At 36.8% G+C, this 21,810-nt stretch overlaps 1 protein-coding gene across 1 annotated transcript in view; it reads left to right on the forward strand.

The window, feature by feature from the left end:
- LOC115512044 (glypican-5) overlaps positions 1-21,810 on the forward strand; it is a 944,740-nt gene that overhangs the window by 189,741 nt on the left and 733,189 nt on the right. The gene's annotated exons all lie outside the window — the stretch shown is intronic.

Below are 21,810 nucleotides of genomic sequence, written 5' to 3' on the forward strand. Positions count from 1 at the left end.
GTTGTGAGAAATTTGAGAATATTGTATGCTGAGGAGATTGCCAGTGGAGAAAACGATGTACCTTCAAGTAGGGCAGATATAATTTGCAGAAGACTATCCCTGATAATTAGAGGGGTGGGAGGCAGTGGTTTTACATACGAGCATTCACACCTATTTCCATTATAGGTATCACAAAAGTCATTTTTGAATCACTGATTATGAATTTGCTAATTTCAACTGCCTATCATCAAAATATTTGGTCTATAACCACCATTTCATATATCCATAACTAAATGGATAAAGCTCTTACTGGTAAATGCGTAATTAACAAAACTTTACCATTGGGAAATGGCTATGTGGCAGTATTTAAATTTTGTGTCGAATATTGTATTGATATTATCTTTTCTTTATGGATATCTTCACTCTCTTCAGGAAGTAATGATGAATACATGAAGGATAAGAAGATTTTATATTTCAGTTTTAAATAATGACATTTATTTAAGTGTCCATGGGTTATTTTACCATATTCTGGTTTATTTTTTATGTTATTTTTTTTTAATTTTTTTTTCAACGTTTATTTATTTTTGGGACAGAGAGAGACAGAGCATGAACGGGGGAGGGGCAGAGAGAGAGGGAGACACAGAATCGGAAACAGGCTCCAGGCTCTGAGCCATCAGCCCAGAGCCCAACGCGGGGCTCGAACTCACGGACCGCGAGATCGTGACCTGGCTGAAGTCGGACGCTTAACGACTGCGCCACCCAGGCGCCCCATGTTATTTTTTTATTATCACAAAGTTTTGCTTGATTTTTATCACCAATGTTTGCTGAAAGTTTAACTTGCATCTCTGTTTTGAACTGGTATTTAAAGGGGATATCAGTCTCTACGTATATTCCTTATAACTATTGTGACAGTTTTATTTATACATATTTAAATGATACATATTTATTTGTTATTAAATATTTTTATAAGTAGTAGTAAAGAAAATGTCTATTTGTGAGTCAGCTTATTTCAAACATGACTTTATCAGTCAATTGATATGACTTCCCTTCCACATGTTAAGCCTAGTCATTAGTCTTGATACAACACATACAATTTAATACAGAGCAAGGGAGTTGTGAGTGGAGTAAAGAACTTATTTTTATCTTATGACCTGAACATGCCTTTTTTAAACAAACAAAAACTTATTTATTTTGAGAGAGAGAGAGAGAGAGAGCAGGCAGGGGAGGGGCAGCGAGAGAGCGAGACAGAACTCATGATTGACCTGAGCCAAACGCTTAACTGACTGAGGTACCCAGGTGCCTTGACCTGAGCATGCCTTTAAAGTCACCTATTTCAGTGTGAAATATTAGGGAAATGTGAAGAGATTCTCTGGAAATACAATGTAAAAGTAATCCTAAATGAAATCTCTGCATTGGTGGTAAACCTCTAAAATACAATTCTTGGACATGAAATGATTTTCATTACTACGTTTGGACAGAGAAATAGAAGTGATTGTCAAGATCGATGCTAAACATGCTTTAATAAATGATCAGTATAAGGCAGTATTAAGAAAAAACATTTGTCTAAAGAAGTATGGAACAACCAAGAAAGCAATATAGGGCTTCCTTTTAAGAGGCCAATTAGTATAATATTTGTTTCACTCTTCTGATAAAAACTAAAGGTAATGTAAAAAACAGCTCTTCTCTCAAATGTTTAGTATTTGGCTCTGGAGTGATTGTTTATAATTATATCGGATCCCATGGAAAAGCCGGAACACGATGAGGTATTTGTGTTTGTTCGTTTTATTTTTGGCAACATAAATCATCAGTCTCCCCCTTTTTCTCAAGTAGTCCTTGACCCAGAAAATGAGGAGCTGGAAATAATAATAAGATTTATTTATTTCCTAATGTGAAAATGAATGACTGGAGGAAGTGGGGCATCCCCCGTCTTGCTCCTTTCCCTGCTCTGACACATCGACATATATACTAAGGAACTCTCCACATCAGGGCCTAATTTCCTGCTCCACCATGAGGTTCGCTAGGGCCAGGGCATCAGCCCTTTTGTAAGTGCGCATGTGCACATGTGTGCTCACACAGAACCTGTAGATCTTCACTGAACATGCTCTTTCTTTTTCCAGCTTGGACTTCCGTGCGACTCTTATGCACAAAATCACTATTATGTACAAAAATATATGTTCTAGGGGCGCCTGGGTGGTTCAGTTGGTTAAGGGTCCGACTTTGGCTCAGGTCATGATCTCACAGTTTGTGAGTTCCAGCCCCATATCCGGCCCTGTGCTGACAGCTCGGAGCCTGGAGCATGCTTCGAATTCTGTGTCTCATTCTCTCTCTGGCCCTCCCCCACTGTCTCTCTCTCTTAAAAATAGATAAATGTAAAAAGAAATTTTTTAAAATATATGTTCTAATGTTTACCTTATTATGTCTTAAATACTATATTTTCTTTCTATGTTAAGTAATGCATGTTTATGTATGTGTACATATAGATGTATTTGTAATCTTGTTAAAATTACATTTTAAATGACTTTACTAAACAAGAAAACATAGGAGAACATGGAGATTTGAAATTTATCTAGTTGACTTAGGCATCTTTTCCTTATGATATCCAGCTCTGGGTTTATGTTAACAATGCCTTTGCCTCATCCAAGATGATGTAAGTATCAACTTGTATTTTAATGCATTTTGATTGTATTTTTAACATTCAACTTTTCAATTCATGTGGAAATTACTGTGGCAAGAGTTCCCCCAAGGATCACTAATGATTATATAATATTCAAATTAAATGAACGGTTTCTATCCAGGTCTTATTCAACTTAGCATCTGGCACTCCTGAACACATCCTTCTTGTTCTCAAAGAATTCTCTTTTCTATTAATATTCAGAAAACTACTTTTTAAAGTTTATTTAATTTTGAGAGAGAGAGCGTGCAAGAAAAGGAGGGGCAGAGAGAGAGGGAGAGAAAATTCCAAGCAGGCTCCATGCTGTGAGCCCAGAGCCCAGTGTGGGGCTCAAATTCAGGAACCATGGGCTCATGATCTGAGCCAAAATCAAGAGTGAGACACTTAACTGACTGAGCCACCCAGGCCTCCCTCAGAAGATTATTTGTACTTAGATCTTCATCTATTCCTTTGACCATCACATATTAATCCATTTTATATAGTATTGCATTCTTCACTCATTAATGTTACTTTCAATAATCTGGCTATCCCTTTTTGTTTTCTCGTGGTTTGTCCTGAGTGACATTACCCATAACCGTAACTCTATCATGTCTAATAGGCTGATATTAGATATTTGTAAGATTGTTACAGTTTTTGGCATCCATAACATTATTTGTTTCATGTCCTTTCTGTACTTACTAGAATTTTGGAGACTAAATTTAAAATATGAAAATAAAAACGAAAAGCCAGGGAGCTGGACTTTCTTCTCATCTTTATTACAAGTTTTACCAGGAGCCCGGGTCTCATTTATGTCACCATGGATTTATTTTACAAGTTTGGACTTGCAAAAATGCGCCAGAATTTGAATGCCTTACACATGTTTTGAAAAGCAACTATATTATATGCAATGCACTGACCTTTTAGTGTTCATTTTGATTGGTTAATGGTTATACCTTTATAGCTCAGTAAGATTGTAAACAAGGGAAAAAACCGGAATTGATAAAGGTCAGGGAAGTTTAGTGGCAAAATTTATGAAACCCTACACTTTTCCTATGAATAAAAATGATTAAAATTTATACATTTGCCTCCTAAGCATATATTTAGAAATAGAGATTATATAAAATTAATTCAAAACAAACTACCAAATATTATTTTCTTAATTTTGTTTTAAATAAATCTTGCTTTGTGTCTACCTTTGCAAGAAAGTTTCTCTTCCTTCACTGCACATCTTTCAAGTTCTTATTTTTAAAAATGAATGCATTGATTTTGCATATAGCTATGATAATAATACTAGAAAAGTTTAGGTTTTTCTTTTTTGTTAAACATTCTTTCTCTAGTTCCTAGAACACAGTGGCTTAATAAACACTATTTACTTATCAAAATTGAAATCTTAAGGGAAAATATAAGCAATATAAGTAAGCATCAAAAGGATGATAGAAACTATTCAATAAAATCTTAGCAGTTCTTTATTTAAAAATTTTTTAATGTCTGTTTATTTTTGAGAGAGAGACAGAGCACGAGCAGGCAGAGAGAGAGGGAGATGCAGAATCTGAAGCAGACTCCAAGCTGTCAGCACAGAACCCAACACGGGGCCCAAACTCACGAACTGTGAGATCATTACCTGAGCCACAGTCGGACGCTCAACCGACTGGGCCACCCAGGCACCCCAAAATCTTAGCAATTCTTACAACGGTCTTCCAGAATTATCTGCCATTCCATCTTATTCCTCTTTGGTGTAGAATCATTTGTGAGCTCAACTAAGAAGAAGAGAAGAACTGAAAAGAGCTGGAAATTGTAACTGATGTAAGTAGTCAGGTCACACTGTGCAGGAGCATGCATTGCTAGAAAATGTTTAGAAAAAGTCTCTTTGCTTAAAATTGCATGAAGACGGAGAAAAAGACATTGCAAAAAGAAGAAAGAAAATGTAGTCAGGGGTATTGTTGCTGCGGAAGCCCAGGTGACAAGGAGGAGAAGAGATTAGTTGTAAAAAGCAATCAACACTCTTGAGAGTTGAGAATGGGGAATGTGGAAAATTGATCGGCTTTCCAGAATGGGTAAAAATAGTCACTGGCATGTCAATAACATATAGATTCTGACGAATCTGGCTTAGGCAAACACATAGAGGGTCTCTGCTGTGTGGGTGAATCATGCTGGAGTCTGGTGGTAAAGAAGAGAAACAACTGCTACATTTATATATAACTCTGGGGGTATGGAGCAGGATACAGAGCTGTAGAGACCATTATTTTAATTTAATTTAATCCTAGACTGTTATTCTAGAGCTTTATTTAAGTATATTTCTGAAGACAAATAATATACTAGTGGTAATTACCTGGATGGTGTCATAGGCAGTTTCTGATATAGCTCTCGATGATCCCACTTCCTAGTGTTCATGCCTTTGAGTGATCCCCTCTCCTTGAGTGCGAGCTGGACCTAATGTCTTGTTTCTGAAACACACAATGTAGCAAAAGTAAAGGGATGTTACTTCTGGGATTAGGTTACAAAACAGACGTGCATCTTGCTGGCCCTCTCCCCACCTTGCTGTTACCCTCTCCTGCTCTCTTGCTTTCTTGCTAAGATAAAGAGAGCTGCCATGTTGTAAGATGCTTTACAGGGAGGCCCATGTTGCGAGAAATCAAAGGAGTCCTCAGTCCAACAACTGTCAAGGAACTAAATCCTGCCAGCTCTCGTGCGTGTGTGCTTGGAAATGAATCCTTCTCTGTCAGGCCTTGAGATGACTGCATTCAAGTGGCTGCCTTCACACACACACACACACACACACACACTTCCCCTTTCCATTTCTATCGTCAGTACCCTTCTGGCTTAGATCTATAACTGACAATAAGGAAGAAGAATCCGTGATGGTGCCTGCATAGCTCTGAATTGACAATCTCCTCCCTTTATATTTCAGTGCAGTTTTGGAGGGATATGTCTTCTTTCCACCCAGCCCATAAGTAAAGTGTTCTAATCAGCTGGTCATTTTTCCCCCTAATACTCACATTGAATCAATTGCAAGGGAATAGCAATATTGTTTAAGAAAGTATTATGATCAAAGGAAGGGGAAATTGCATCTTCCAGGAAAGCCTGTGTGAAGAGCTAAAAAATGATATGACACTGAATACATGGAAGAGAGAGGGAACACTCAGGACATGAGAGCAGTTATCAAAAGGAAGCCAGTTTGTGCCAAAAATAAATAGCTCTTGTGCTGCCTCTGGCATATCTATCAAAAGATACTAATACTTAATTTTTAAATGAAAATATTACCTTTTATAGTATGAAATTGTTATGTGGAATAAATATATATGTATAAATGTATACATATGTAAGTATATATATGTATACATTTATTTCAATTATTTAAGGGCACTCACTGGTATAGGGACATGGGGAAAATGCCAAGTAGAGACTGGTAAAGCACTGTATTGGATATTTAAAATTTAAATGTATAAATGTTTTATTGAACTTCATAAGATTTTCCATATTGCCTAAAAGATTATAATGTGAATGGATTATATAATAAGAAGGTGCTTTTGTAATTTTAAAGTAAGGAAAATACAAAGACCCCCCCCCCCGCCCCCCGCCCAGAACTTATTATCTTGGCAAAATTCATCAGGCCAGAAAGTTATTTGGACTAATTTGAGGTTCAACAACATTTTCACTCTTTGATGGAACAAAACTGAATTTTGAGGTACTAAGGTTGTCATTTGCCCATGCCCTACCTGATGGATGCTTTACTACTGCAGGTGAAGGGCTGTTCCTCAGATCAATCTTCCTTTCTTCTAATATTTACCTTCTTTAAAAATTTACAGAATATTGACTCAGTTCTACCCTAGTCTTCCCTATTTTCTCTGGGTCTTTTGATAATAGATGCTGACATTTCTGTCTGTCACTCATTCCAACATGTTCTCAGGGTTTATTTGTTTGTTATTTCTCCCTCCTTTAACTTGAGGCTTACAGACCAAAGTAAATTTCTTACTCAGCACCGCAGAGGATGGTTCATGATAGTATTCCTGATAATTCCCCTAGTGGCATCTACATCATTACAGAGCTCTCTTCAGGGACACAAAGGGTTTGTGTATAACATATTTGAATTACATTTGGCCAGCTGACTTAAAAACAAGATACACTGTCACATTCTAAACTACTTCCTCAGAACATGTTGGTTGAGGGGCACCTGGTGGCTCAGTCCATTGAGCGTCCAACTCTTGATTTGGGCTCAGGTCATGATCCCAGGGTTATGGGATCAAGCCCCACCTCAGGTTCTGCACTGAGCCTGGAGCCTACTTGGGTTCTCTCTTTCCCTTTATCCCTCCCCTGCTCATTCTCTCTCTCTCAAAAAAAATTTTTTTTAATTTAAAAAATTAGAACATGCTGGTTTAAATCTTCTATCTCTCCATTGTTCTGGGTATATTTCTATGTACCTGTAGGTCAGCCCCTCAAGATGAAGCAGTAAGAATGTCAATAAATATACCTGAATGGTCTTCATAATTACAAGACATTTTTATTTTTACTTCTGTCAGAGAGTTCAGAGTCCCACTAGCAAGACCTCTTTCTAGAAAAGCCATCTTAAATCCTTTTTGGACAATTTCCAGATATATTTTTAATTTGAGAAGCAATTTTGGTGGTCCATTGATTCCTAAGATGAGCATGTAAAAAAGATAACATGAGTTGAAAGTCTATGTTTATTTTTGGAATATTCAGTTCTGCAAAAATTTCATGACATAAACTTTTATGAATTTTAAGATGCTTTCAGAAAAAAAAATTAAAAGACTCTGTATTAACAAATAAAGTACTAAAAGTAAAGGGAATGCAAGTTTGGTATATAGGTCAGACTTGGCCAAAGAATTGTTGCAACAATTAGAATGTAGATACATTATATAATTAAAATTTTAAGGACAACTGGGACAACCAAAAGAGCTAAAGAACTAAAATTTATAGACTGGAGAGTCCTGCCAACATGGGCTATTTGTCAATGTTTATTCTCTGGAAGCTTTTTCTGACTGTGGGTAGAGGCTGAGGAGTGGGCCTGACCTGGATGAATCTTGGGGTAAAGTAGACAGTGGTACACAAGACTTCTTTTCTGGAGAGCTATCTGCCGAGTTCTCGGGTATATGTGAGGCTGAGGAACTATACCAAGGGATTCTAGAAGGCAGAATGAAATCTTCCAGGATCTCACAGTGCTTAGGAGATAAAATCGTTGAAAGGGAGGGGTCTGCCATAAACGTATGGCCAACCCCCAGAACCTCACCCCAGACATTTCTCAGGTTTTGAGGTTGCAGTGGAGAAACAAAGCAAAGAGCTAATCTTGATATCTCTGAAAGCTGGTTGATGCTCATATGGTAATAAAATTAGAATAAACAGAATGAAAAGGTGGACATTTTCACAAAGAACTGGAATCTATATAAAAAATTAGGTAGGTATTTTAAAACAGAAAAGCCCACTAATTGAACCTAAATCACTGAATAGGTGTAAATCACAGTAAATACAAGAAAACCCAAATAAGTGAACGTGAAGAGAGATCCAGATCCACAGAAATAATCTAAACTGAAGAACAGAAATCAGATAAAGCAGAACAAAGCATAAGAGGCCTGGGCCACCATCAAAATGTCTAATTTACCTGCAACTGGAGACCAAGAAAGACACGTGAGAGGGAGTAGGAAAGACAAATATTTGAAGACCAATTGGTCAAGAAAGTTGTACAACTGATAAAGGAAAAAGGTCCGTTCTTAAGAAACTCAACAAAACCTAAGCAACATAATACAAAGAAAACCATAACTAGGTGGATCTTAGTCAAACTGTTGAATCAAGACAAAATGAAAGTCTTAAAACCAAGTAAAAGAGCAAAACTAAGATTTTCAACAAAAACTAAAGACAGTAGAATGGCATCTTTCTTTAACATGCTGAGGGGAAAATTATGTCAATCCAGAATTCTATGACCAGTGAAAATATACATGTAAATGAGGCATAATAAAATCTATTTTGTCACATAAATGTTGAGTGAATGCTTACCTAGCAGACCTGAGCTACAAGAAATACTTCAGTTCTTCAGGCTAAGGAAAAATAATTCCTAAAAGAAGCATGAAACTACAGGAAGCAATGAAGTTCACTGAAAACAAATCTTAAAATATTGGCACAAGAAGAAAATTTGACAATCAGAATGAGCTCTGTATCAATTATAGAAACCATATCTATAATTAACACATTTTACACACACACACACACACACTCACACACACTCATACACACACAGAAATTTCAAGCACAGACAGATTATCTGGTAAATTCTTCTAAAAATAAAAGGAATGAATAGATTTAATCTTATACAAGCACTTTCAGGAAATACATACAAAAGAGAGGATTCTTCCTAATTTGCTGCGGGAAGCATATATTGACATTAAAATCTGACAAGGATATTAAAAGGAATTGGGGGGGGGTATTTACCATGAAATACACATGAGAAGGAGGGGTAAACATAAGAATTGGCCTCTGGAATTTATAATATATATTGAAATAAAATGTGATAATGAGAGTGGCTAAATAGTGTTTAACTTTTCTAAGGTTCTTATATTGTTGCCGAAGTGGTAATACTATTGAAAGTAGTATTGAATACTTATATTCAATAAGTATACTTATCGAAAGTAATAAGTCTAGAATAAATATTATACTATACATAAATATTACAATTATAATATCTAAGATATTCAAAAGGGTGTAACAAGAGGCTAACAAGCAATAAAAAATGATCCATCTAAAAATAGCAAGGAAAGACAAAAATAATAAAAATATTACATAAACATGAAAACAAAGTCATATCTGGAATTTATAAAGAACTCTTAGAAATCCATTAGAAAATATAGATAACCTGTTTTTTCCTATGGGTAAATGACTTGAAAAGTCACCTTATATTAGAGGATGAAAAAAAAAATCAAAATCAGGGGCACCTGGTTGGTTCAATTGGTTTGGCGTCCCACTTCGGCTCAGGTCATGATCTCATGGTTCTCAGGCCCCCCGTCAGGCTCTGTGATGACAGCTCAGAGCCTGGAACCTGCTTTGGATTCTGTGTCTCCCTCTTTCTCTGCCCCTCCCCTACTCATGTTTTCTCTCTCTCTCTCTCTTTCTTTCTCTTTCAAAAATAAATAAACATCAAAAAAATTTAAAGAAAAAATCAAAATCATATAAAAATAAATCATCTTTTTTTAGGTTTTATTTATATTTGAGAGAGACAGTGGGAATGGGGGAGGGGCAGAGAGAGGGGGACAGAGGATCTGAAGCAGGCTCTGCGCTGCCCCTAGAGAGCCTGCTAGGGGCTTGAACTCACAATTGGTGAGATCATGACCTGAGCTGAATGAAGTCAGACGCTCAACTAACTGAGCCACCCAGGTACCCCTAGAAATAAATCACTAAAACTATCACTACATGCCCACAAAACAACTAAAATTAAAACAGCCAATATTACCAAGTCTTGAAGAAAGCATGGGATAACTGGAAGTGGTGTGTATTGTTGGTGGAAATTTAAACCTGAAGAACCATATCGGAAATCTATTCTGGCAATGTCTATTAAAGATAAATATTAATATACCCTTTGTCTCAGCAATTCCACTCCTGGGTATACACTCAAGATCAATGAATGCTTAAGTCATTCAAAAAATATGCACAACAATATGCAATTAGCATTATTTATCGTATCCTCAAACTGAGAACAGATGAATAGTCCAATGCTAAATAAGTTGCTGTCTATGCATAAAATGGAACACCTATATTGCAATTGACAGGGTTCAGGAAAGGCAACGTCAAAATATGACATCATGACGAATTGAATATTTTGAGCTGAAGAAATTTGAGAAAGGGCAAGTGCAGGAACCTTCCCCTGAAGCAGGTTTTAAGACCCTAATATGAAAGGTGCTCTCACTATAAACAGGGTAGGGAGTATCCTTATCTCCAAAGACTAGGGACTCAGCTCAGGAGAATCTGAACAACAAGCTTTTTCCCCACTTAGCTCGTAGCCTTTTTTGTCCTATCACATTTTCCCATGATTTTCTGCTCTTCATCAAACCTAGCATAAGAATGCTCAGCTTTAACTGCTTCTTCCTAATGAAGGCTCCTGTGTCATATAAAATTCCTATTAAATAAATTTGTATGCTTTTCTCTTGTTAATCTGTCTTTTGTTGCAGAGATTGTAGTTGAGAACTTAAAAGGGTAGAAAGAAAAGATACTTTTTCTCCCCTACACAATAATAATGAATAGTTGATACATACAATAATATGATAAATGTTTAAAACATAATGTTGAATATAAACAGCCATATACAAGAGGATATATACTACATGATACTATCTTTATTAAATTCATTAACAGGCAAATGAATCTATGTAAGTAGAGATCAGAATAGCAGTTATCTTCTGATTCTTGTTATAGACTGAGATGATAGATTTCTGGGATGCTTGTACTATATTCTAATTTGAGTTGTATTTTTGCCTGTATACCTATGCAAAAACTCACTGAACTGTACATTTAAGATCTGTAGACTATATTAATAAATTATACATCAATATTAAGAAGGAGGAAATAAACAAATAAAGCTAGTTTCACTACACAGATACCGACCTCCATGACCTCACAATTTCATATTTAGGTATATACCCAACATATATGACCATTTTTTTTACACTGAAAGACATTTACAAGATTTTCACAGCAACGGTATTTTTACATCCAGACACTCAAAATAGTACAATTGTCTACCAACACAATGGGAAATTAAGTTATGGTTCATTGATACTATAGAATAAAATACAGTAATTAAAAAGAATGAATTTCTGCTACATTTGGAATGTCACAGACATGCTTGCATTCATATAAAGTTCCTCAGGAAAAATGAATCTGTGGTAGAAGTCAAAATTGTGTTATATTTGGGAGAAGAAAATGAGGCGTAAAAGAGGCTTCCGAAATGCTGGTAATGTTCTGTATCATGCTAATGGTGATCACATGGCTGAGTACATGTCGAATTCTTGAGGTTACACACTTATGACTTTTGCACTATTTAGTATGTATGTTTGTATTCAACCGTAAGGGTTATTGTAACAATAGACCACAAATAGTGGCTTAACACAGTGGATTTATTGCGTCACAGTTCTGGAGTCTGGAAGTTGGAAATCAAAGAGTCAGCAAGGGTGGGTCCTTCTGAGGGCTGTGAATCTGCTCCATGCCTCTTTCCTAGCTTCTGCTGGTTTTCTGGCAGCATTTGACCTCCTTGGCTTGTAGGTGTGTCGGCCAACCCTACACTGTCACATACATTTTCCTGCTATGTCCTTGTATAGTGTTCACTCTGTTCATGTCTGGCCCTGTGTTCACAGTTCCCCTTTTTATAAGGACAGTAATCATATTGCGTTAGGCCCCACCCTAATGATCTCATTTTCACTTTATTACCTCTGTAAAGACCCTATTTTCAAAGAATGTCATGTTTGGGGTGCCTGGGTGACTCAGCCGGTTGAGTGTCTGACTTCAGCTCAGGTCATGATCTCGTGGTCAGTGAGTTCGAGCCCTGCATAGGGCTCTGTCTGACAGCTCAGAGCCTGGAGCCTGCTTCAGATTCTGTGTCTCCCTCTCTCTCTGCCCCTTCCCCACTCATGCCGGCTCCCCCCGCCCCCACTCAAAAGTAAACAAATAAACATTAAAAAATTAAAAAAAAAAGAAGGTCATGTTTGGAGGTCCTGGAGTTTGGGACCTCAAAATATATTTTTGCAGAAACATGATTCAGCCTATAAGAAACATATACTGTACATTTTAAAACTCTAAAAATTAGGGGTGCCTGGATGGCTCAGTTGGTTGAGCGTCTGACTTTGGCTCAGGTCATGATCTCACAGTTTGTTTGAGTTCGAGCCCCCTGTTGGGCTCTGTGCTGACAGCTCAGAGCCTGGAGCTTGCTTCAAATTCTGTGTCTGCCCCTCCTATGCTCATGCTCTCTCTCTCTCTCTCTCTCAATAATAAATAAACGTTAAAAAAAATTTAAAACAAAACTTCAAAAATTAAAGCTAACAGAAAAAGGAATAGAATTAAAATGTAGGTCAAGGAGGGCTGCAATAACCCTTGATGATAGAATACCTATTTCTTTTAAAAAAAAAAATAAAGTTTTTATTTTGAGAGAGAAAGAGAGACAGCATGTGTCAGGGAGGGGCAGTGAGAGACAGAGAGAGAGAATCCCATGCAGACTCTGCACTGTCAGCACAGAGCCTGATGAGGGGCATGAGCCCAGGAAGCAGTGAGATCATGACCTGAGCCGAAACCAAGACCTGGATGCTTACCCGACTGAGCCATCCAAGCTCCCCTAGAATGCCAGTTTCTAAACCAAATGTTAGAATGGCTTGAAACAAGTTAGAATTGAAAATTTTAGAGCCAGAAGGCACACCTGGGGACTTTCAACCTCCTCCTTTTTTTCAGCTAAAACATTTAGGCTCAGCAAAATTAAAGTTTGTTTAGGCACACATTTAAATCATTAATGGAAGAATCTAGCCTAGAATCCCAAACACCCACCTGCCCTTTCCCCAAGGCAACCACAGCCTCAAATTTTACTAATTTTTCTCAAATTATTTCTAGAATATTTACCAAGATCACAATTCCTTAATCCTGGCTTAGCATATCTTTGTCCGTATTTTTGTGGTTTATGTAAAGAAAGCTAGATTAAGGGACTTTCACTGCAAAGGTGAAAATCAGAATGACATGTGTGAAGCTATAACTCTTGTTACCATCTGGCATACACAAGGGTGTCGTACTAAATGAGATCAGAACGAGCTCCTTGGAAGTAAACCTTTAATAGACTGGGGAACTTTAAGGGCATCTCTCCTAGAATGTTTTAATAGAGCATCTGAGGATGAGTTCCGCACAGCTGGCCAGTGAAGGCAATCTAGATTAGTTGCCAAAACTAGGTTTTAAATGAATTTGCAATCCGTCACAGTTCTTTCTAAAAGATAATGGAACTTTTGACGAAATAGCAAATAAAAATCTTTTCTAATCTGGAACCCTTACATCGACAATGTATCATGATTAAAGGTTTCCTTTCTCCCTCCCTCCTTTCCTTCCTTCCTTTTATTTTTTTCCCTTGTCTGTTTCTCATGACATCAGGCTTATACAGATCAATCATTCAAGGACAGTGATTCCAACATGTATCAGTTGGATGACATAAATCCTGTAGTCCTGTTAGAAATATATTAAGATAATAAAAAGAAATGGCAAGGGAAAATCTAAATAATGGAAATGCTAATTCCTGTATTCCATGTAAAAATTTCATGGTCTTTCTGTCAGTAGAGATAACTGAATTGCTAACATTGCCAATCCTTTTCTTTTTGACTGAGCCAAGATAAAGCAACATTTAGCAGATGAACTGAGCAAAGAAAACCACTCCCTTAGTAACACAACCAAAATTAATATTATACCATTAACTAGCAAATGCATGTAAAGTTAAAATTACCTTTCTGATATGGGTCCCGATTCACTTCTGTAGAGTGTGCTTAATGGAAACCTGATTCACTAGCTGATGATCAGTTATCTAGAATTCATCTTCAGTCAATCCATCCATGTTTTGGAATACTTTCACTTGTTTGCTCAGAGGGAGCAGATGTTCAGTTCTATCTTTGATTTTGGAAATTTGGTCGTTGTGCCTTATAGTGTCAGGAAGATGATACAAGATAATGAGGCAAATTGTTAGGCATGTTCTTAGCAGTAAATTACTAGTACCTTGAGTTGCTGTAGCATCCAAACCAGGGAGAGGCCGTTTCCTGAGGTAATCTGTGTTTTTAGGGCAAATATGCATGTTAAGTCTGTATTACATGGTGGTTATTTAAGTATTCTCATGCATATGAAGACCTAGGAACAGAGATATAGGCTTTCAGCATGTTAAAAAATGACTCCTCGATGATAAACCACACCATGAATAATACAAATTCACGCTTCACCCAAGAAATGTAAAATAATGAGATTATTTAATATCTGATTTTTCTGGTTTAGGATGCTCTTTAATTTTAATCATAGACTCACCTGGAACAGCTAGAAACCTGGATGGTGTCTATCCTATAATTGTGCGTGACAATATGCAATGTGATTTGTGTGTGTGTCTATGTAGATATACAATATCTAGTGTGCAATATGCAGTAATGATTTGGAAAATTAATAAACTACTTGGGAAGTAAGATAGCAGCATCAAGAAAACAATTCTCACCTTTTTTGGGGGTGGGGGGTGGGGCAATTATAAATGTCATGCCTCATGTCCTACGTAATGAAACGTCTGACTTCAAGAAATTTGCATTACACATCCACTTAGTCCATTGAACATCTTACATGTTTGCAATATAGATAGGCTCCATTCTCCTCCTCCCCTCGTCTCCCATGCTCCTGCTGCAGGGTCCTTATACATTGCTTGTCACAAAGTGGCCTTGTTCCTTCCCTATTGTAGCCGTTGATCTTCTATATCTGTCCAGCTAACTCAGCATGGATGTTTTGATTGAAAGCTCCAAAATTAACTCTGGGGTTGTCTTGTAAGAAATGTTGTGTGTGCATGTGTTTGTGAGTGTGTGTGTGTGTGTGTGTGTGTGTGTGTGTTATTGTTGTTGTTGTTGTTTTCTTCTGTTTTTCTTTTTTAGCAATTCTTTCCGGGTCTTCAGAGTGTTGTCACACAGACGTTTCACAAAAGCCATTTGAGAATTGCTAACATTTGGCATGGGCACTTCCTCTTTTGAAAAAAAAGAAAAAGTCTCTCATTTTTTCTGAGTTCTTTTTGAGGTTGTGTTTGTATCCCTACTTCCATTTTATTTCTGCACTTACTCATTAGCTTTTAGTTTAAACTCTCCCATGAGGTCAAACATAGGGGTTGGACTGGAACACACATTAATTATAGACGTATCTGGTCACTTTTGGCATGGCAACTCAGAAGACAGAACCGGCCACATTCTGAGTTGAAGATAAGTTTTAGCACAGTGAAAGGAGACATACAGAATTTTCTTAAGGGGACTAGAAATAAATGATTTCTTGAAGCATTAGAGGCCAGATAGTGAATGTGGTAAGCCTTTTTTAAGTTCAGTATTCTATTTACAAAATCACAAGACTTTTATAAATTGCCAGACTGCCTTGCATAAACTAAATGCCAACAGAACAGTGACCTTTCAAATCACTGGGTAACAGAAGCCGAGATCAGAAAGCTCAAACTTAAAGCAAACACTGACAAGAAATCCTACAGAAATGACTTCTGTGTCTGGTCAACGTAACATAACATGACACACTGTAAAATGTGTTTGGCTTTTTAGGTGGAATGGTCTATTGTGGCTTAACTGCTTTTGAAAATATGAACTTGGAGATCTATGGTTAGGTTAGCTTAACATAAATTATTATTTTTTTTTTAATTTGAAAGAGGAAGAGTGGGAAAATTTGCTAGAAAAAGATTTGTAAAATATGATTGTAATTGTGTTCATAAGGGAGGTGAAAAAAGGATGGACCGGGTTGGGGTCTAGATGGGGTCAGAGTTAGAGGTTTGGGGGAAGGGAAGTGAAATTGCAAAAAAAGATGAGGGCATATTATATAAGAAGTTTTTTTTAAAGGTCTCATTTGAAATATGTAACGGAGATAACTTTAAAAATACATCACGAGGAATTTTGAATCAGAGTTCCAATTTTAAAATGTTATGAGCTTCCGTTGTTTTCCTATTTCCCATACATTTCTTTTTAAGTTTCACTTAAACTGTATGAAAGTGCAGATACCAAGTGCTTTATAACAAAATTAAATTCATATATATGTATATATTTGCGTGTATATATTCAAAGAGATTTTTTATTCTATACTTAAAATATATCTTTAGAGATGCCTTATAACTGATGAAGTGAAAGTATAATTTTTTTCTGTACAATGGGTATTGAGGAGGGCACCTTTTGGGATGAGCACTGGGTGTTGTATGGAAACCAATCTGACAATAAATTTCATATATTAAAAAAAATAATTTTTTTCTGTATCTTTAGTTTTTTAGATTGAAGTTTTTCTGTCAACATTTAATTTCAACAACATGTTCTCATCAATAGCGTAAACTCAGAAAACAGGTTTTACCATGTCTGCACTTGAATAGATGAGTAGAGGCTCGTGTCTGATGACTAATATTTTCCATATACATATGTACTTCTTGTATATCCGTGTAAATGATTGTAAGGGGACGGAGGAGGAAATATTTTAGAGATGCATTACTATGTATAGGATTTTGAGGCATGTTCAATTGCTTTCACATTTGGAAATTTTGGATGAATATGTTTCTCTTTCACAGCAAACATGTTGTGTATGTGAGCCATCTCTAGCCAGATTTTATTGTAAGTGTTTGAAAGGATATTGCAACTATGGGATATTGCCAGACCGTTAGTAAAAAGCAAATTGAGTCTATTGAGAGATTAATTCACCAGCTGAAAGAAATACATTTGCCTTAGAGTCATCAGATATTCTACCCACCGAACTCATCCTCCAAGATAGCATAACTAATGAGTTTCCTAAACCAATTAAACATAAGCAGGAAGCATCAGTCATCAGAACTGACTATTTTCAGCTAATCAGCTGACTGCACAAACTGCATGGCATTGAGGAAAGGAGGAACACCCTAAAAGTTGTGGGTTTTTTCACTGTCCTCACTCTGCTTCTCAATTTTATGGATGCGGCGTCTTGCACAGGACACTGTAAATGAGTATGGTGCCTTCTACTACATAAAGTGCTTCCCCTTGCATTATTATTCAGTAGAATAAAATAAGTTTTAATGGGCTTAAGTGAGTTGGTTAAAGGCACACAATTAATGTATGTCTGGGACTCAAAATCATGCCCTTCCTCTGTTGTAGTTGTTCTATAAATATGTATGTATTGATCGACTTTCTACCTTTCATGACTTGGGAATAGGTTCAAGTGTTCAAAATACTGCCATCTTTACAACTGGGCAGACTCAGATCAAGTCAAGGCAGGATGAGGATGATCATGGCATGGGTTCCCTTTTTGAAAGACAGAATCAGGGTAACCAGTATCAGTTCCGACCGGTTATAATGATAACTGTGATACAAATAACTAACCATTACTGAGCACTCACAATATGGTAGCACTTTGTATAATTAAACCAATTAATAGTCTCAAAACCTTCCAAACAGATATTGTTCTCTTAATTTACAGATGCAGAGAATGTAGGCCCAGAGAGTAATGTTAAAATTTTAAGGCTTTACATTTTGAAAAATTCTAATATGTTCTGTATTTTATGAGTATATGGAACAGCTATCCATGTATGTGATAAAAAGAAGCGATGTTTGATACAGTGTGTGGCATGAGTATATCTACTGTAATATGACTGATTTTCATATGTCATTTATAAAAATTGGCTTCTTTATCATTCTACAGGGTCATTTTATTTGTATATATTGCTTTTTTTTAAGTGTATTTATTTCTTTTGAGAGAGAGAGAGAGCTGAACAGGGGAGAGGCAGAGAGAGAGAGAGAGAAGTAGAGAGAGAGAATCCTAAGCAGACTCCATGCTGTTTGCATAGAGCCCAATGAGGGGCTCAGTCTCATGAACGGTGAGATCATGAACTGAGCTGAAATCAAGAGTCAGATGCTTAACCAACTGAGACACCCAGGCGCCCCTGTGTATGTTGCTTTAAATGTGAACATGTGGAACTTGTTTCGTTTTACCTAAAGACATGGGGCGCAAGCTTGTCTTTGATGGAAGCTGTGTATATTTCTCCAAAATGACTTAAGGATAGTAAGGGAAATGGCACTTGCCCATGAAGGTGGAGCCAACAGAAAGATGGCGGAGTGATCTGCACGCTGCTCCCAGGCTTTGGAGGAGGAGAGGGCGATAAAGAGCTGATGTCCTGTGAAAGAACAAGAGGCTATTTCATCACCCGGTGACCCAATCATAAAGCTAAAGTTCCCTTCCTACTCTAGAAAAAAATGAATATTTTATATAAATAAGTTTTTGACCCTATCTAGATTCCTGTTCCTAGGTATTCATTTAAAAAGGTAATTTGAATACCCCTTTTCTCTTGAGTTAATAGGGTAGCAAACACAAATATTTTGGGGAAGTATTTCTTGGTATAATCCTTCAATGTTAAATTTTTATTTCCACAATATTTTAGATGCTTCCTGGAGCACAGGAATGAGATGAACTTCTTACTAAGATCAAAAAGAAAAATCATTTGGCAAGATGACAAAACTAAATCATTAGTCTGCTTCCCCCACCCCACCCCCGATTTTCACATCATTTCTTTTATTTTGATTGTACCTTGTTGCGTATTCATGTAGACCAATTTGAAAGAAGGAATATAGGGGCACCAGGGTGGCTCAGTCAGTTGGGTGTCTGACTTTGGCTCAGGTCATGATCTCACAGTTTGTGGGTTCGAGCCCTGCATCAGGCTCTACGCTGACAGCTTAGAGCCTGGAGCCTGCTTTGGATTCTGTGTCTCCCTCTCTCTCTGTCCACCCCCCATTCACACTCTGCCTCTCTATCAAAAGTAAATAAACATTAAAAACCTTTTTTGAAATAAGGAATATAGGGCCACCTGGGTGGCTCAGTTAGTTAAGTGTCTGACTCTCAGTTTTTGCTCAAGTCATGATCTCATGGTTTCATGAGTTTGAGCCCAGCGTCGGGCTCTGCACTGATGGTGTGGAGCCTGCTTGGGATTCTCTCTCTCTCCCTCTGTCTCTGCCCCTCCCTGACTCATGCTTTCTCTCTTTCTCAAAATAAATAAACTTTAAAAATTTTAAAAAGGAATATATACTGAGTACTTTTTAAGAACTAAGACTATGTCTTCTCCTTGGATGTGAATTATATTCTTCAACATATGTATGAGTTGCATAGTATATACTCAATGTCATTGAATAAATAAGTGAATTCATCTACTAGTCAATAAGCATGAATTCAAAAGCTGTTCTAGAATATCATGGCCTCTGAAGATTTGAGTAAAAGTGAAAGCACTTTCCTAAATTAGATGTAAAGGGCGTGGAAGACAGGGTAAATTTAATAAATTATTTTCAAATTGCAAATGAATTAAAACTTATTTATTCAGCATCTATAATGTGGAAATATCCCTCTGGTAATGATTGGGAGCATAAAAATGAGAATATCATGGTCTCATCCTTGAGAAACTTAGCATTAGTCAGAAAGACACGGCATATGCTTAAGAAAGTTAATTAAGCGCCTGTGAATGGTTCACATAGATTGAAAAGATCCAAGAAATATGTATGGAGTGGGAAAAGAGGTATTTGAGGTTGAACTTGAGATTTAGGATATGATGAATTGTGAAAGAAGAAAGGGGGTATTCTATGTGGAGGAAAAACAAGAGTTGGAAGTGAGAAAAATACAAAACAAGCACAAACAAAATTATAGACATATAAATTCACACAGTTTCAGTGTGACAAACAAACTGATTGCTCTGAGGCAGAATTTGGGTGCTGGGGGATTGTGCTTAGACATAATTAACAAAAACAAAGTTTTTAACTGTATTTGAATGGTATTTTGTAGGCCCCATTTCCAAATGTATGTCAGTGGGTGTTGAGTGAGGGGAAGGGGTAATTTGCTTATGTAAATTTGGAAAATGGGAAGTGAGTCTCAACTGTTAAACAAGATTGCTTACTGTGAGGTTTCTCATGAGCCTTTAGTTCATGGGTATCAAGAAGGGGCCATCATAGGAATTTCACAACCATTTTGCCACAGGATCTCTTTCTGTGATTTGTCTATCGCTAGTGATATTTCTCCTCTAGACACATGTTGGGAACTAGCAGTTTTTGACAGTTAAGGGTCACAAAGAGCAGTAAGGCAGAGAGAAATGACATGGTGAAAGTACTGATTTGGGGAAAATAATTTGGTGGTAGTAGATGGAGAGACTGATGTCCCCTGCAATCAGGGGTTGGGAAGAGAAGTTGTAATGATACATGAATAGTGGAGATGGAAGTTTTATTTTAAGATACAAAGCAGTAGAATACATTTTTATATCCAATCACTGCTTAGAGATGAAGTATTGTGGCAAGAGCTGCAGATAAGGACTTGTGTGTAATTTGTATACAGGTGAGAGCACAATCTGTCGGGATGGATTCCCAGAAAGAGACTACAAAGGAAGAACAGAGATTTCTGCTATTGACTGAAACATTTATCTTTATTTTCCTGGAAGTGTGAGGAGAGAGACGATCAAACTAAGAAGAAATTGGAATAGTTTAATCCAAAAGATGTGGGGTTTGAATAAGGATCTTACTGTGAAAATCTTGCTTTTGTTGATTAGAAATGTATAGGGGATTTTGGCAAGATAAATTTTATCATAGTTGTGAGAACGAAAATGAACATTTGTGGATGTGTGATGATTGAGAAGGAAGAAAATGAACATAGTAAGATGGAACTTTCATGCAGAGGACGCAGAGATATTGACCCCATCAGAGGGAGATAGGATTATTGGGAACCTGGAAGTGTGGGTCAGATAGAATTGTGGATATTTTTTGATGAGTTTGTCTTAGGAAGCAGTGATTATGTCTCATATTCAGGGACTTGGAAACAGTGAGAGGGATTGTGAAGAGGATGAGAAACTGAAACGTGGAGAAAAAGTAAGATATGATGGCCTGTTTCCCGGGGTATGATCTTCTCAGTAAGGGAATGTCTTATGGAATATTAACCTCTTGTTTGGAGGAATATGCAAGAGAATCAGGGGAGACATCTTTTTGAATTTAACGCCTATTAACACATTTAGGAAATGCTAATAAATAGAAATTAATTCTGACCAGAATTTTTAAATTATTGTCAAATTGTTTTACTGTTTCGTTCTTGTTAGGGAAAAATTAATTTTAAAGAATTGTAATATTTCACAATTTGTGACCTCATTTTATTTTTAATTTTGAAAGCTTATAAAAAAGTCCAGCTTCTTTGATGTAAGTGTTCATTAAATGCTAAACATATTCATCTTAGTTGTACTGCAGATATTTTACCCTTTGTTTTCCAATATGAAATATTGTCGTTGGGCTGCATGTTTAATTATTGTCTGCCAGTCGATACTATTATCTAGAAAATCTCCTAGAAGTAACAACCCTGATACTTTCACGAAGCACCCTAAAAATTTAAATGCCCATTAAGTGTTCAGCAGTGGTACATTTTGTTCATAATATAGCAGTACCCTCTTGTGCTCATGCTTGGTCATATGTTCCATACTG

Source organism: Lynx canadensis, chromosome A1, assembly GCF_007474595.2.
Source record: "Lynx canadensis isolate LIC74 chromosome A1, mLynCan4.pri.v2, whole genome shotgun sequence".
Taxonomy (NCBI): domain Eukaryota; kingdom Metazoa; phylum Chordata; class Mammalia; order Carnivora; family Felidae; genus Lynx; species Lynx canadensis.